Source organism: Pinus tabuliformis, chromosome 3_2 (assembly GCF_031772625.1).
Source record: "Pinus tabuliformis cultivar Carrire ecotype Pingquan chromosome 3_2, CPIR1, whole genome shotgun sequence".
NCBI lineage: Eukaryota > Viridiplantae > Streptophyta > Pinopsida > Pinales > Pinaceae > Pinus > Pinus tabuliformis.
In genome coordinates this window covers 526805701-526819815 of record NC_142302.1, presented here as the reverse complement: position 1 = coordinate 526819815, position 14115 = coordinate 526805701, and positions in this window count along the sequence as shown.

The following is a 14115-nucleotide window of genomic DNA, read 5'->3' as shown; positions in this document are numbered from 1 at the left end:
GAAGGAGATCTTCAAAATATTGGACATGAAGAGTCTACAACTTTAATTTCAACCACCACCATTGGTATCACCCAATTAGCTTAATTCTAGTAAAATTTTCCCTACACTAATGGATTCAAATACCTTGGCACTTGTGGAAGATAAAGTTGTCCCACTAAGTACTTATGACTTCCACTCACAGAAAAAGAGTATCATTAAATCCAAAGGTAAGAAAAGAAAAATGGAACAATTAGAGCCTAGAGGACTTACACTATGATCCATCTTTTATATGGAGTGCTTCTCACTTGGATGATAATGAATTTACTAAAGAAACAATAAAGATATTAAGGGCATTTGTAATTAAACTGACCACATAGTTGAAAGAAGAAAATGAATGAATGGTTGTTTTACAGAAGTAGTCCAAGAATAAAGAATTGTTATTGAAAGAAGAACACCAAGAACAAATTATTCAATTGGAAACTAAACATGACGTTGATGTCTTCACAGTTCAAGAGGTACATGCTAAATAAATGTAATGCATTAAAGAAGAGCATTTAAAGCACATTTCTGAATGAAATACGCTAAGGAAAAGAAAATCATAGGAATATTTGAATATAAGCAACAAATTTATGTTCTTGAGGTACAATTTGAAGAATTGAGGGCTAAATAGGGAAGTGTATTAAAGAATGAAGTCATACAAATCAATGAAAAATGATTTATTTTGCTAAAACAACTTTATAAAACTTTGAATAAAATTGAGCTTTAACATGATAAGCTTAATGAGTATTCTAACCATACAAAAGCTCAAATTATTGAACATAAGGACACACAAGTTGCTCTTGCTAATATTAAAATGTGGGAAGTGAAAAATAGTGATATACTCCTGAACACCTTCCTAGGTCAAATAAGGAAGTACAACTACATTGTCAAGTCTCTTTGGATGCTTAGTTAGGTAACTATGAGTTTATCTAGAAACCATTACAGAGGCTAACACACAATTCTCATAAATTGGGGACAAAGTAATTGATATTATTGAAGAACCTAAAATGATAATTTTACAATTTTTGGTCGAACAATTCCACTTACATCTTGTCTTAGAGATATAAAAAGACAGAAAATGGATTAATTGAAAAAGATTGAAAAAATAATATTTGTAACAATAACTTAATTAGGGACCTTATTCCCATGCTTGAAGAGTGTTCAAAATCCATTAGTTCCCACATTTCCAAAATTAAGATAATTCATCTTAAAATATGCACTCGTTTATACAATGTGAACTCATCATGGGAGTTCCATGACTTACCCTTATCACTCAAATACTCAACAACATTGCAATGTGGCAATTTTATCTCTAGGGAAAAGAGAAGAAAGTCAAAGGTGAATCTTCTTAAACTTAGGGAGATGATTTAAATTAATGTATTTTTATCAATTTATTTTGTTATTTTTAGATATCAGTAAGAAGGAAATGGGAACTTCCCTTTCTTGCATAATGTAATTATTTTACATTGAGACTTTTTTTATGAAATAGGGATTGGAAGATTTTGTAAATGAGATTACATAATTTTATTAGTTTGAAATATGATTTGGAGATGACCAATTACTTGATGAATCAAAACATGTGTGAATGGATATTTTGTGAACAACATTTCTATGAGGTACATGGAATATTCATTTGTCATTGTTTTAATAGGAATTGTTTTCCATAATTTAGTTATGATTCATTAATTGATATTCAAGTAGAATAAGAACAATTTTTCTATCTCAATAATTCCTTTATATGTTATTAGATGTTATTGTGTCTCTAATAATTTTTGAAGTAGATAAGTTCCTTCTATATACTTTAGTGATTAATCTTCACTCTTATATATGCTTTTCAAAGTAAACGTGTTCTCCTCGCCAGTATAGATAGGTAATGTATTGATTTATTCTATAGTTAGATTTAATATTCATATAGATAAGGAATTAAATTATATTTACTCCTTTGAGGAGGATTTGGAATTGATTTCGATCTCTTTTTAAGTGGGAAATCGTGCCAGCAAATAGTTGGAAATTACTATGCCAAAGGAAAGCAAGTCTAACTGGGACTTACCCTTGAGTAATTTCCCCTTGTTAATATAGGAACCTTTCAACATATCAACATATAACAATCCTTTTTAATTTAAAGTTTGATTTTAAGGTTTTGGTTGCAATGGTACTAGTTGTTAAGACAACGATTTCAAAAAGCTTGTAATTTTAATCCGAAAAGAAGGGGTGATTATGGGAGCACCACTTTTTGATTTAGGAATTTATTTTAAAATTTGTGTTGCAATTATATAAGTTGTTAAAGCAATGGTTGCAAACAAGTTGCTATATTAACCCCCCTAAAGAGGGTGATTCAAGAGAACCACTTTTTGGTTCAAGGGTAAAAATAACCGTATATTCAACCTCCAAAATATGAACACGCTTGAGATTCTTGTCAAGTAGGTAACTACATTATGTTATTTCAATTCACAAAAATTACTAAATTGACATTTGGACATGAAAAAAAAAGAAAAAGAATGTAAAGTATTGTGCCCCAATTGTGTCAGAGCTTATGTTGGACCTTTAGAAAAGTTTAAAAAATAACAAAAGGAAGTGACATAAGAGGGCACCTAACATTGCTTCAAATTCTGATAAAATTCACCTGAGGTTTAAGCTAGGATTCCATAAGGATGTTGCTCCTTAGTTAAACCATTAAAATATTCAAAAGGTAGATCCTCTTCAACTATCACAACTATATTTAAAGATAAAGTATGGTGCAACAAAGATAGAGTTGATGTATTATAAAGAGATCTTTAAGCTTGTAGAAAATCAAATCTATCTTTCTTCTATTACTATCATAAAGAAGGAAATTATGATGAAATTGGGTGCCGAAAAAACCTTAAACACCATGGGAGGAAATAATTTGTAATTTTTTTAATACTAAGCAATGAACGGATGAAAAAGACTCTTATATTTCCCTTCCTATGCACATGTTAGGGCTCAAATATGCAATGTTTGTAACATTAATGATCATTATAATTTGTTCATTCATGAAAATCAAAGAGAGTTTGGAAAGTTTCTTTGTAATCTTTTCAATCATAGAAATAAAATGTTATTAGGATAGATCCAGGGTGGGAAATGGTGTTGACTTCAATCTCACAAAGCAATTATAATATTCCTTCATAGATAAGACATTTATAATATGACATAACTAGTTTCCTTGGAGACCTAATCCATATGGCAGAAAGATTAGAAGAAGGCAATATAGATAGGATTACAAGGGAAGGATAAGACACAATGGGAAGCATGTATTTACAAATTAAGCAAATCTATGTTTGAATTGAAGAAGTAAAAGATGGACTTGTTTGATCCAAAAAATTAATGCTCGAGGTTTACACTCGTTTAAACAAAGCAATGTATTATTATTGAAACCAAAAGAACCTCAATGATGGTGGAAGACAACATGGAAAATCAAATCCCCAATGAAGGCTTAAGTATTCTTGTGGTTTGAAATTAGGAGCAAAACTCTTATATTGCAAGTACTTCATAAAGAAATAGATATGGGCCAAGAAAATGAAAATTATGTCATGTGCAAGAAGAAAACATTGGTTATCCACTAATAATTTGCATCTACAAAAAGGAATTCCGGGCTAAAATGTAACCTTTTATAGGAATAAAGAATAACTAGCAAGGAGATAGCCTTGTCAATTGTCTCAATAATTAGATCCATAAACCATAGATTAAAGATTTTAAATGAATCCCCTTAATTATCTCATGGGGCAGGAGTAGTAGGAGGGGGAGGGATTCTTTTGAATCTTGAAGATAATCGTGAAATCAAGTATTCTTGGGGACTCGGAAAAAGGACAAATAACCCAGCGGAAACATATGGGCTCTTGCTTGGGCTCTAGTTGGCTAAAGAAAGGAACCCCTCCAAGCTAGTTATCCTAGGAGGGTCCCTCCTCACGATTAAACACTTGCACAAAGGATGGATCCCTAAGAAAAACCATCTAAGTCTTCTTTTCAGAAGAATCCTCAATATAACAATTTTTTTCCCTCATAAGTCTTTTTATCACATCTTGAGGAGTCAAAACGAGGAAGCGGATGTGCAAGCCAATCAAGCTTTTCTTCTTGAGGCGGGTCAACTTGTCACCAATGGTTTATTGGGATGGAATACAATTCCATGAGGTATTATCCAACCATTTTATATCATAGTTTCAATAGTGGTAATGGAATTGTATATAAGGGAGCATTATTTCAGCCAAGCATATCAATGTTTCACAAAGCCTTCACCCCAAAAATCATTGGCAATTCAAATGATGAATGTTTTGATTGAGTTGCCTGACATAATGGTCAATGTGGCTAGCATTGAATGTGTTGGCCAAATGCTCACCATGTCCTTTAAAACTTTGCATGTGGCTTTTCCTCCATTCAAACCGTACCACAAGTCAATTGTCCTTGTTCCATTAAATACTCCAAGGTGGTGGCGATTAATGGTATTTAATTGGGATGAGATTATTGTAGCATGTGAACCTACAGGAACAAGGATTAGAATGAAGAACGACAACATGGCGAGATTCATCCAGGGCTTTGGAAGTTTTGATTTGATCAAGCGCTTGGTTATTTTCCCTTGGTGTGGAGGAATTCGCTCGGTTCATGAGCGAACAAGTCAAAGTCTTTATCCAAAGAGAAGCTGGAGTCTCTTGGCTTGCGTTGTATTATAAGTTCTCCCTAGTATTCCATCGTCATCCTAGCTTGAAAGGGAGACAAAATCTTTGAATTGGAGTGGAGAATTCCTTGGATCTAGTTTCGTTGGGAGTTTGTCTTGGGTTGGCCAATTCACAATCTCTTGTATCTATGAGACCCTTAAGGGTTCTATGACCGTATTCCTTGAAGGCTTTAAGGACTCTTTATTGGTCGATGATTCTTCAATTCTACACACTTTGCGTAAAGGTTATGGTATATGGTGGTGGCCATGCAAGATTATTCTGCCAGTTCTTGGCTTGTTGACGTTACATAAACATTCCTCCTCATGTTTTGAAGTATTTCTTAGAAGAGTTGTTGGATTAGATCTACTCTAGTATATCTAGTGTGATTTGTCTCTCCTCTTCCTTTGTCGGTCATGTTTTCAGTGCCCAACGCTTCATAGCCCTCCCCCCACCTTGCCCTCAATTCAAGGCTCTTCTTCACGTCCTTTGAAGTGGCTCCCAATCCTTTTGCTTGCTTGCATTCTACACTTAGTGATGCCACTTATGGAGCACTGATTTCCTTCCTTTGATACTTCTGGATGGGCCAATATCTGCCATAGAAGTTCGCACCCTCCACTTGATAAGCAAGCTTAGATCCTAGATCTTCAATATGAAATCCAACACCATATTACTCCTGGATGAAGGATTACAAAGAATGAAAGCTCAAGTGAGTAGTGAGTATGACAATATTGGATCCATTCGAAGCCAATTGATAGAGTCCCAAACTCAATGGAGTTTTGGTGATGAACAAAACACAACTAGCAACACCTTTGGAAGTTGGTTTGATAACATGTCTATTGATCCTTCACTCGAGCAATGGTCTCTTTTTGTAAAGTTATATTTTTGTCTAGTCAATTCTATAAGACTTATTTGTAGTTTGGTTGGTCATATGCATGTCGGTAGAAGTTTCCTAGATAATAATTTTAGATCTCCTCTCATGTACTTTTCTGAAGAACCAACATTTGGGAGCTCACTTTAATCATTTCCTATGTACTTCACTGTGTTTTGGCGCAAAATTAATACAAATGCAACTGATATATATATATCTCATGAGGTATTTGGCTAGCCAATAACACAAGATTTTTTAGGATAAGCATATCCCACCCCTCTAATGTGCATCCAAAGCAAAATCTATTTTTTGAAGTTTCAATCTAATAAAAATTCAGTGCTTAGAGATAATTGATCCATGCTCCCACTGACAAATCTAGATCTTGGGGTTATTTTGATGGATCTAATCAAGGAAATTCCCCAAATAATGTTATTAAAGGTATTGTTTTTCTAAATGTTTCTCATAACATCAAATTCAAAGATAGAATAGGGTAAAGGGAAAATAATTATGCAAAGCTTCTAGCTTTAAAACTCTTGCTAAAATTGGCAACAAGGAACCTTAATTTGTATGTTTTCGGTGACTCAATGCTCACAATCAATTGGATGAATGGAAAAAGAAGGTAAACCTAGTAACAATATATGAACAAGTAAAGCATCTTTACCTACATTTAATACAATTTGCTTTGAACATATCTACACATAATTTAATGAGGAAGCATACTCTTTGTTCAAGAGGGCTTATAATTGGATCCTGGTACATGGCTATGTAGGGAAATTAAGAATTATGATACCCCATAGGAATACCGCATTTCCACTTACATATGATGACTCCATTGACAACCAAACTTCATATAGTAGTCTTTAGTCATAGTTTTGTCAAGTCACATGACCATTTTGAAGGTTGTAAATTGGTTTAAAATTTCCACAAGTTGAATATAATGTTGTTATAGACCATATTTTGTAACAAAGGAATTTGTTAGCATTTATATATAGATAGTTAACATGGAATACATTCCTAGAGCTGATGAATCCACTAATAGTCAAATTTCAAATGACAATATTTATTGACAATTTTGGTAAGTTATATGACCATTCTTGAGGCTATAGATAGGCATTGAATTACCACATGTAGAAAATGTCATATTTTATGGAACAAAGGGAATTATGAGCTTTTATACATAGATAATTAGGAGGGAATACATTGTTCGAACTTTCCTCTTTTGTACTAATTTCTTATCATGTAGAATATATGTAATGATAAACCTTGTAGCATAGTGGTCTATTCATATTTTTTTCTTTTTATTTAATCTCATGATGAGAAAAACACTTGTTTTCTCTCTTAATGTTGTATCCATCTACAAAATTTATTTTTATTTCAACAAATTCTTAATGTATAATTTTATCAATTGGATGTATCTCAAGTGGTTGGGAGAAATATTGTTACCACTCTCCCCACCCACCCGGGTTCAATTCCTGCATGTGGCTTGTGGAACTCATAATGAGTATATCCTTGTAATGGCTTCAAGCCTTATTGTGTAATAGTCCCTCAAGGACCAAAACATGTATATTTCTCATATGGAATGTAAAATTATTTCTTTGAAGTACATAAATGAAATATATAATTTTATTTATTTATTTGGAGGGAGGATGGGTGGGGAGGCAAAATGTTTTAAAGTAAACCTATTAACTGTAAATTTTATTAAGGTTTGATAAAATAAAGTTGGTCTCAATGAACTATGATCATCATCACTAGTAGCAACAATAAAAGTGGATATTTGACTATCATTACCCCTAGTATCTCCTCATACAACAATCACTCATAATTTCAAACAAAAAATCATATTAAATGTGTGGATTTCTTAAATCCATGATTATTAATTTTCATATGGATTTTTTTTCTTTTTCTTCTTTGTAATAATGCTTTATGAATATTCTTATTTATTTTTTTGGAAATTAATCTTATTAAAATTTCTTCAAAATTTTGGTTGAAAAAAATTTACATTTTTGTCATCATTTCATACAAAATAATAAACAAATATTAAAACAATATTTTTATAAGATGTTTCTTTTTATAATCTATAACAAGCATGCCCTTCCCCATTATGGGAATATTAGGAGTATTATGATGGGATGTAGTTTCCTTGCAACACTAAAAAAATATCTCTTTGGTTGAATCTTTTTTTCTAAGTAAAACAATGAAACAATTTTATTTAGAAAAACAAAATTATAGAAATAGAGGTTGTATAGCATTTCAGATGACCTTGTGAGGCGTATAGTCTAAGATTTGATATAATCCCATGTTTATACATTTATGAGTAAGTAAAAACATATATATTTCTCTTTCTCATCTTCACAAAAAGGTATATTTCTATAAAAAAGATCTTATACAAAATTTTGCAATATTTTAATAAAAGTGGTCTATTTTATACATAAAAGATTCAACCTGTCTTCTCTTATGAGAAGACATGGGTTGAAGGACTTCTGAGTAAGAAAACATATTAAAACCTCTCCTCTTATGAGAAGACATGGGTTGAAGGACTTCTGAATAAGAAAACATATTAAAACCAGGAATCACGAGGATGGGATTAGATACGTGCATAGGAGCTTTCAGCGATCTTCCATGTTCCTCTTTCTGCATCAATTCTTTCTTTGGATAATTAATATACTTCCTTTTTCTTGTCCCTATAAACATTCACAAACTTGATAGACAAATCTAATGTTTAGAATGTCAATAAATAAACATTGCAAGGTGAAATTCATCAAGTTGAAACTTCATGTCACTCATTGTATAACTATAAGAGAATCTCCAGATATTTGAATTTGGGAAACTCCATTTTTGGTGACTAACACTAATACCAATTTTAGTGCCATTAATTCACATTAATGTTTATTTCATTACCTATTCTAGATTTGGAAGGGATATTGTAGTTAGAGGAGAGATTTAGGATTCCCTTAACCCCTTGTCTAAGGGGAATTCTTGGGAGGCCCCTTGAAAGAAAGGTCATGGAATTTACCTATTTATTATTTCTTGGGAAATATGTTTGTATCTTTGAACATCCTTTTGTAGAGGAAAGGAAAAGAGAATATTTATAATTTGTATCTTTTTCCTCAAATAATTTGGAGTTCTTGAATAACTACATTCCATAGGATATAGATAGAGGAAGATATCTACACCTCACAGTTTCTTTGTTCAAACACAAACTTTTGATGGTTCCATCCATTGTATTCCCTTTCCAAACATTTTTTTTTAAAGAAACAAATACATTCCATAGGATATAGATAAAAGAAGATATCTACACCTCATAGTTTCTTTGTTCAAACACGAACTTTTAATGGTTCCATCAATTGTATTCCCTTTCCAAACATTTTTTTTAAAGAAACAAATAGATTATATTGATTTAGCTATAATACCATCCAAAACCCTTACATTCGGAGATAATTCTCCATCAACAGTTAAACAGAATTGTTCACTAAACATTTATTTCTTCCTGGCCTTTTCGATGCAAAGATTCTTACCACATTTATTCTATATATCTGTTAAAAAAAAAAAAAAAACAACAACATAGTATTTAGCAAAAGTACAAAAAATTCAAACCTTACTATATGTCCTGACCATTTGCTTCCACTTTTGCCTTTTCGCCATCAATTTGCTCGTTCTCCGTTGCGCCCATCTGGAGCACCTTCCAGAGTTTGTTCTTCCAGAGTTTGTTCCTGAGGTTCGGTGGGCTGCTTCTCTTTAGAAGCACCTGGGGGGGCGGTCGAAGAGACCATAAAATTCCTTTAAAACACCAAATGTTGTCGTTTCCACTGTAACCTCAATGCTATCTACTTTTAGACGCAAATTGTCCACCTTCTTCCCCAGATACTCCACCATGAGCTGGAGGCACTCCATTTATTTTCTCAGATCTTCCAATTGTCGATTAAGCATGGCAAAATGTGACTGAGCTTCCAGTTTGACCTGCTCACCAAGCCTTGTCATCGTTGCTGAGATTTCTTCCATTATCGACAATAGGTGACCCTTGCTATCGTTTCCGTTGCCTTCTTGGCCTCGGGAGGCCATAATACTATACACAGAGGCTTTACGGAAATCATGGATTGTTTCAGGAATAATAAACTTATTTTTTATTGCAAAATCCCTTTCTCTTATCACGCCAACAACCATCGCTTCACATTTAATGCTCTTGTCTGAGGTCTACATCATCGAGATGCAGTATACCTGCTAAAAGTCCTTCACCCAACTCCCGATCACAGACGTACTGGAGTAAATCAATGTGAAAGGGGTATTGGATCGCAGATCCTCAATCTTCAAATTCATATTTCTGAAGTCTGACCTCCACCTGTCCTATAGCATGGGATTCATATTCCTTCTTACCCATCCAGGAGGCCTTTCCCGATAAATTTTCCTACTCGAAGAGTGAACCACCAATCTAATCATATAAACAGGATTACTGCCACTAATAAGTAGACTGACGATTTGCATAATCCAACTTGTTGATACTTTTAATGAGCCTTAATCTTCCCAAGGACGATAGGATGAAATTCATGGGACATGAATACGGAGTGATCATTTTGACCCAAAATAATGTCCACCTCTTCTAGCTTTAATCCTTTATTGGCTTGTTCATCCGTAGTTAGTTTATTTTCCCTTTTTATAGGGTAATAATCCATAGTTTAATTTTTTGGGACTGTATTCATATTTCTATAATTAATGATGTTTGATTTTTCCTAGTGAGTTTTTACTTTGGTGGAAATTTTAGATTGTTATTGTTGAATCTCCAAATACAATAAGCTAACAAATTCCCTTTGCTAAGATTATCTTCAGCTCTTGCCATAGAGCTAAGGCTTCAACTTGATTGTTTGTTGTTCATCCTAAGCCCCAAGAAAATTTCATCACTATTTCTTCTTTGGGGTTGTATATGACCCCTCCCACTCTTGCCTCCCCCTCACTAAACATTTTTGAATCCTATTAATCTTTTTAATTCCAATGAAACATCCTTTGTAAAATTGCATGACATAATAAGATGAGCATTGGATTTAGAGTCTATCATGCCAAGACAACACCTCCTTGGACCCTCATAACTTCTTCTCTATAGCGTATCCTATGTTAGAGCTTTATTGTTCAACACTAGCCACATATATGTTACATATATGTTTTTGTTTAGCTTAGACATTTCAATTTCCAATGTTATCTCATCACTAGGTCTATGGGATATCATTACCTTCACTTGATATGGATTTATACCCTATCCTTGGTTCATAATTTCCGATGGGGTTTAGAGACAAGATAACTTGATCCTTCTCCTACTTTAGTCCCATGAAACAAATTCTTAGATTTTGAGTGTAATTATCCCAAGTGTGAACATCCTCTTTCCTAAGGCCAATCCATCTCAAAGATAACTATAGTTGTTGCCCACTATAATTTACCTCAAAGAGAGATATCCTCTATTTTCAAATTAGATATTGGACGGGATAAAATATTATATGCTTCCTTGCTCCCTATCTAAGGGTCTAGGCCTATTTGAATTTTATCACCTTTCCTACTCACCATATCAACTAGTCACAAATCAAAGGGAATGTTGAGATGAGTACTTTACAAATGATTAAATCACTTTGAAATTTTCTTGCTTGTTTTCTCACCTAGTCCCCTACAGAGCCCAAAGGAATGCATTTGTCTTTTCTGACCTAAGCCCATATTGTAAAGCCTTGTACAAGTCTCCATTCATTGTTTGCGACTAAAGCCTTTTATAAAAGAAAAATATTCTTAAGTCCTCATTCACCTTGATATTTTGGCATTACAAACCTTTTCCAAGACACAAATACCATCCCTCTCTATACGAAATAAAGTAAATCTTTTTAAAATTTTTCCAATACACCTTTCAAAATATGACCAATTGACATATAATAGATGAAAATGGCTTCAAGGACTCAATTGCACCAAGTATTTAGCTTTTTCACGACCTTAGCTATCAACCACTACTAGTCGCCTTTTTGGTAAAGGTTTTATTTCATATGAAAACCTAGGTATTTTAAGGCAACATCTAAATCCCCTACTTGATATGGAAAAACATGTGAGATTTGTTTTTTTTTTTTTTTTTGAGTCCCTAGAAAATGACCAATGATTTCGTCATGTTTATTTTCATACTAGTTTCCTCATAGAAGAGATCAATGATCTCAAAATGTTTCTCAACCATTTTTGTGGATCCTTCATAGAAAATTAGTATTTGACCAACAAATAACATATGAGAAACATTACAAGAGCCATCCATGCTTTTTTTTTCCCATGGAAAAAGTCGTAATTTCTATTGATATAAAGAAATTACATTTTGCAGATGCCAAGTGCATATTCATATGGAGGCAGAGATGCCTGACGAGTTCATAAGCTTTTGACCAAAAAGAAAAACTATTATGTCTCCACGCAGGGAGTCTGTTGACTGCTATACTATGATTATACTAGTTTGCGGCTGTAGTAAGTATGATCAAAAATCTATCCGGCTCTTCGCAGAGAGCACTAAAACTTTAAGTATCCAAAAATGAGATTGTAACCAGTACCAAGTTGTAGAATATGTACAGTAAATACAAAGAAAGTCTAAAATAGGTGTGGGCCTTATAGCCCATTATCTGTAAGATCATCAAAAGGTCTGTGGTAATGCTGGTAGAAGGTCCCGTCGATCTCTTCCTGAATCAACCAGTCGTTTCCTTGTCTGTGCGCTGCCTCTTTGGATAGTTGATCTGCCCCTGTATTTTGTTCCCTGTAAATGTGTTGACAGACAAAGGAGTCAAAGGATGTAATCAATCTTTTAGCTTCATCTAATATATGCCTCAATGAAAATGCATTGCAATGAGATGCATCATTCAACCAATTGCAAACGATTTTAGAATCGCCGAATAGCTGCAGGTGTCTGCATTGTTTTTGCAGTGCAAAGTGGATAATATGTTTTGCTGTGCATAGTTCAACAAAGTTATTGGTTCCCCTGCCTAATTTAATTTGGATCTTGAAGCAATGATTTTCATTAAGATGAAGGATGGCCCCGCCCCCACATCCCGCCTCCTGTGCAGAGCCATCAAAGTAAGCCCAGGGCTTAGATTTGTCAATGGTTTCAGGTCTGATGGTGCGAGGAGGGGTGCTGGAATCTTCAGCTGGAAGCAGGTCAAAATCAGCGATGGTATGGTGCAAGATGGCAGGCCAATGGGGGGATCTTTGGTTGAATATAGACTGGTTGCGAGCAATCCATAGTGCCCAACATACAAGAAGAGGCATATTTGTGGTTTTTCCTTTGTGATTTTGACACCATGTATTCCAGGCATCCATAAGATTGAGCCCATGCCAGTTTTTTAAGGTAGGATAGTGAGCAATGATGGAGTTCCAAAATTCCTTTGCTGTGGGGCAGTTTAGAAAAAGGTGCTCTGTGCTTTCTTCATCTCTGTGACACAGGTGGCACCAGAAAGGGCCATAAAACGATCTCTTCATCAGATTAGTCCCGGTAGGAATCTTGTCAAAAAGGATGTTCCACATCAGCAAGCGAGAGCGGGGGGCTGCCTTGAGCTTCCAGAGTATTTTCCAAATTGGAAGAATGTTCTGAGGCTTGTGTGGTTCCATTAGCTTAATATAACCCTGTTTCGGGGAGTATACACCGTGTTTAGCAAAGGCCCAGATTATCTCATTCGGTCCATCAGTGAGACAGATGTGTGCCTGGGTAAGGACATCCGCATGCTCCTGCCATTCATTCTGCCACTGAACCGGAATGTCCAATTCACGAGCCGATATCCATGCCTGATGAAGAAAAGAGGAGTTGTTGTTGTCGCCAATGTGCTTGATGTGGGTGATACCCCTGCTATGTAGATACCTTATTAAGTCTACAGATAGTCTATGAGCATTGCCACAGCCTACCCACGGATCCAAACCGATTCGAACAACATTGCCCTCCTTGATACGCCATGTGATGCCTTCTCGCAGGAGAGGTAGTGTACCGATGACCGCTTTCCAGATATTGGATATGTTATTTCTCGTTCCATGCTGCTGTCTGAACCAGTCCATCAGGTTCATAGGCCAGATATACTTCACATGTGCAACTCGGGACCATAGACTGTTGGTGGTAATAAGCTGCCAACCAAGCTTAGCCGCCAAGGCTCTGGAAAAAAGATCAAGCCTCTTGATGCCCCATCCTCCCCATCTCTTGGGTTTTGCAATAGTGTCCCATTTGACCCAGGCAAAAAGCTTGCCCGGTTGATTACCCTTCCATAAAAATCTGCAGCATATACTCTGTAATCTGTTTAGAATACCTTTTGGTATCCAGGACAGGGTCATCCAGTAGACTGGAGTTGCTTCAATCACCGCCTTGATGAGGATCAGTCTGCCTGCCCGAGATAGGTATTTATGGTACCATATCTGAAGTCTCTTTTCCACTTTTGCAACGAGCCATGTCCAGTCTGCTATCCTGTATCCGAGAGGCTTTAATCTAAATCCCAGGTATTTTATACCCTCTACCAGATTCAGAGAGGTAAAAGGAAAGCGGTGAGATGTGTATGTGATCTCATGTTGTGAGCAGCCAACTGTAGTGATTGT